At 52.6% G+C, this 4,683-nt stretch overlaps 1 pseudogene; it reads left to right on the forward strand.

The window, feature by feature from the left end:
- The first annotated feature begins 2,549 nt into the window (after window positions 1-2,549).
- LOC123803538 (calcium uniporter regulatory subunit MCUb, mitochondrial pseudogene) lies at window positions 2,550-3,811 on the forward strand (annotated as a pseudogene).
- Window positions 3,812-4,683: the final 872 nt, after the last annotated feature.

A 4,683-nucleotide genomic window follows, 5' to 3' on the forward strand; every position in this document is an offset into this window, starting at 1 on the left:
AGTACTTTTGTCTCTAGCCCTCTCCGACGGTTGGTAGGTGAGCTGTGATTCCATGAGGCAGTTCACTGTTGATCAGTCATGCAACAGGGTTTCCTCTGTTCGGTAGGATGGTCTGACACATCCATGCATAACGTATTTGGGGACTTGGACAATGTCTCCTAGAGGCTTCTTCAACCTGACAAGGGAGTCTCGCAGGCGGGGTCAGGGAAGCATAGGAATCACCTGGTCCGGCCTCCTGCACGGCTGGGTGACCTGGCCTCCATTCTACGGATCCCACCAGTCACTAGCCTTAGAGTAGGCTGCAGGTATGCCTGACAGGTTCACCTCGAGAAAGCAACGGTATCAGTCATTTAGTTCCCCCGTCAGCCTTGGGGGAGGATGAAGCCGTGCAGGGCCATGAATGGCTCAGGACCATTCTGATATGCTGAAATGCTGTGCGATCTCTTATCCCCTGCCTGGGTCCAGATGGCCTGACTCGGCACAGGCATGCCCTCGGTCCCCTCCCCATCCCCTGGGACGGCCTTGCTTCTCACCCCCCCCCCCAAGTTGGCCAAGCTCTGTGCACATCTGGCACCTGGACCAGATTCATTAAAACCATCTCAGTAAGGCTCAGGATGATGAAAAGCCCTTTCATCCTTGTTTTGGGTTGCAGTCTCCCAACTGCTGCTTACCAGAAATGTTTCCATGTTGTGATTTCTTTGGTTCTCCTAGTCTCAAGTGGAAGGTCAGCAGGGGGCCCCCAAGGCCTCTGCCCTAGACAGGGAGACAGCTCCCCACCCTTCTCATGCTGCGGGACCCACGTGGCACAGAGGGCCAGCTCTGCAGCCTCCCCGGTTTGGAGAAGAGTGAGTCTCACTAAGATATTAATGACTTAAGGGGCACCTGGGTGGCTCAGTTGGTTGAGCACCCAATTCTTGATTGCAGCTCAGGTCGTGATCTCAGGGTCCTAAGATCGAGCCCCCCCACCTCAGGCTCGGAGCTCAGCAGGAAGTCTGCTCAGGATTCTCTCTTCCTCTGCCCCCTCCCCCCCCCCCCGCTCTCTCTCTCTAAATAAATAAATCTTTTAAAAAAAAGTTATTAATGACTTAAGATCACACACACAGTAGGTACGCAGTTTTCTTTTTCAGTTTTCAGCAACCAAAATTAAGTCAAAATCCTTAATTACATGCATTGCTATGAAGATAGGCCTCCCTGGTCACGTCCCTGCAGGGGTAGCTTTTAGACTTATAGAGAGAGCTTTTTATTTTGCGCCTGGAGGATTCCATCTACTCAGCATGGCCTTTAGATCTTTTGGGATTCTGATTCTCTCCTCGTTTTATTGAAATGCTGCCGGCACTAAGGCACCCCGGTGAGGGAGGCAGGTGAGCTTTCCCACTCCCTCGTGTCACATCGCCTAACCTCCCCACCCCCCACCCCCCTAGCTCAGGGCCAGCCTTCCACTCCCCAGATCTGCTAGAGAAAGAGGTATTTGGACAGCGTGTGTCGTCCTTAAGAACCAGCTGCAGGTAGCCCCCTGAGGCTGGGAAGAATGTCGCAACAGCTTCCAACGCCCAAGGGGTGTCCCCGCGTTATGGTCTCACTGCAAACCATGTCGCACCAAAGCTTTTGGACGGCGGACTACACCTATCCCCTGGAAGCCCCACCTGCCACCTGCGCTCCGCTTCTCTGCGCGGAGCCCGGGCTGCGAGGGTCCTGGGAGGCGCAGCCTCGCCAGAACAAGCCACTGGGCGGTGGCTTCTGCGGACCGAACCTTCTGGACCAAAGTCCCCAGAGAAGGGCTTAGCTTCTGGGGAAACTGGCCCAGCACCCCCCACCCCCGCCCCGGCCGCGGCCCCGGCCCCAGGGGTTATTCCCGGCGCCGCTGGGCCCGGGGCTGAGGCGCTGGGCCGCGCTGCGCTGGGCGGAGGCCGCCCCCTGCTGTCGGCGGTGGCGAACTGCGCGGCGCCCGAGGCCGCAGGTGCTCTCAGACGTTGGCGCCCAGCAAAAACCATTTAGGCTCGGAGTTGATCCAGAGCCTTAGGGTGTGATTTGAGATGTCTGTCCCCGGACGGCAGGGAGAACTTAGCTGCTGTGCTCTTCCGTACTCGTGACTGTGTGCACACGGATTTAGGAATCGTGACAGAGTAAATGCCGGTATTCCATGTAATATGCTGCAGTGTGTGGATAACCAAAAAACGTCAACATTGACCAAAAAACGTCAACATTGGTCGTGGCCAAAGTAAAGCTACGATTTGAGTCCAATAAGAGAACAAGAGGGAATTGAACGGGTTCATCCAGAGTTTGTGGGTGACAGGAGGTTGTTTTTGTTTTTCATGGCTACGATAATAACTTTGGAAAGGGCATTTAATGACTTCAAGTGAAGTTTAGGATGGAATTGGAGCCCTGCTTTTGGACACGGACGTGCGGAGTTCTGTGAGCTACAGGGTGTTGTGGGGCGGGGGCCAGCAGGAGGCGCGGCGAGGGCAGCGCGCACCGAGAGTGCGGGACCCGCCGCCCCGCGCTGACCAGGGCCGGCTGACGCCTGCGGGAGCCCGCGCTGCGGCCCCGTGATGCTCCGGAGGGGCCCCTGGCCGTGGCGCCCGCGGCTGCTGCCGACCCCCGGACCCCAGGGCCGGCCAAGCTCCTGCGCGGCTGCGATCGCGGACGCCCCAGGTTTTGTGTGTGAAGCTGGGAATCTCGTCTTTAGAGTACGGCGGCGCCCCCTGATGAAGTGATCGTTCACTAGAGACGCGGCCTTCCCTTGCTAACACTTACTCTGCCATCCAGAAAAGCCACCTGTCAATTTGTGGTCAAATCAGTGTTACCAACGGTCGGTTCCTTCCTCCGGGACCTACGAAACGAAGATACAGGTGTCAGAACTGCAGCCATCTTCACTGCAGGTGGCAGTGACATTCCAGCTTCGACCCTAATGGAACTGTTGCTAATGAATGATTTCAACCTTGTCGTTAACAAAATGCTGAGGGGGTACGGTGCCCCAAGAAAGAGAAAACTGAATAGGGAGCATGCTACTGAGGTGGAAAATGGGAAATCTTTGGTTCACGAATGGTTTACAGCTTTGCAAGTAGAAAAGCATGCTACTGAGGTGGAAAATGGGAAATCTTTGGTTCACGAATTGTTTACAGCTTTGCAAGTAGAAAAGCTTCAGAAAAAGAGAGAGCACCATTTACTGGCGAAAACCTGAAGGGACAGCCACAGCCTCTCCAACAGATCACAGCTGGGATTGAAGGTCGCTCGGAAGCCCAAACCAGCAGCCGACTCCGCGGGCTGAGTTAGCACTGCTGTCCCTTCGGGGGCGCAGTGGCCTGGCTCACCCGCTGGGTATACTCCTGGGATGTGCTGGAACCAGTGACAAACCTCATCACATTTGCAAGTTCCATGGTCTTGTTTGCAAACGTCGTGGTCACTCGGCAGGATCATGCGTACCAGCTGTTAAGAGTAGACAGTTTCCACAAGAAGTCACAGCAACGACGTTTCGATGCGGTGCAGTACAAGTTAAAAGATCCTGCTCGGGCTACAGAACCCCTCAAACGGGTGCGCCACGCTCTCCGTTTGTGAATGCAAGGAAAGGAACTCAATGAAAAGAGTTAATCTTCTATTTTCAAGTGTCATTGCATTTTCCAGTATTGCTGATTCAGCAACTTAGAAACTGGAGTTTTTGAGTCCCACGGTGCCTTTGAATTTGAGTGTTTCTTTTGATAATTAAAAAAAAATGCTTGAGGAGCGCCTGGGGGGCTCAGTCGGTTAAGCATCTGCCTTCGGCTCAGGTCATGATCCCAGGGTCCTGGCATTGAGCCCCATGACGGGCTCCTGGCTCAGGAGGGAGGCTATTTCTCCCTCTGCTTCTGCTTCTCCCTCTGCTTCTGCTTCTCCCTCTCCCTCTGCCTCTCCCCCGGCTTGTGCTTTGTCTGTCTCTCTCAAATAAATAAATAAATATTTGGGGAAAAAAAGTGTTGCATATTAAGTGTTTCGAAGACAGGGACCATGACTTTTATTTTTTTGACATCTTCCCAGAATAGGAAAAATCTTGATTCAACTCCATTCAACATACTAATAGTCATTTATTGAACATATCCCAACAAGGCTACTTATTAGGCTTCTTGTACTTTCTGCGCCTCGGTTTCATCATCTGTAAAATGGGTAATAATGTCACCTACTTATAGGGTGAGGAGTAAATGAGATCTGTAGTGCTCTCAGCACCATTCCTGGCCAGACAGAGGACTCACAGAAAATGTTATTATTTTTATATCTACCACAGTGAAGTTCTGAGCTAAGTGCTGGAGTTACTCATAATGAAACATGATTCCTGTCCTCAAGAAGTTTACCATTGGAAGTAAAGATGTATGCAAACAGACATATAAGATTATAAAGGATCAATGCTGTCAAAAATGTAAGAACAAGGTGCTGGGGGACGATGGAAAGGAGAAATGTATTATGTCAGAGGGGAAGGACACCTGAAGGTTTTATGGGAGGGGTTACATCGGAGCTAAATCTTGAAGGATGAGTTAGGATTTAGATGGATGAAGAGAAGCAGTCTGAGCAGAAGAAATCACGTGAACAACGATGCTGAGTCATCATGACAGTGTGTAGTAAGTTCAGCCTCAGCCAGTGGCCAGTGTGACCAGAGGGCAGGAGACAGGAGAGGAGGCAGCAGGCGGGGAGGCCAGGGAAACGATCAGAATCAGT

The sequence above is a fragment of the Ursus americanus genome, chromosome 30, assembly GCF_024610735.1.
Source record: "Ursus americanus isolate L20-20 chromosome 30, mUrsAme1.1.p, whole genome shotgun sequence".
In the NCBI taxonomy this organism is placed as follows: Eukaryota; Metazoa; Chordata; class Mammalia; order Carnivora; family Ursidae; genus Ursus; species Ursus americanus.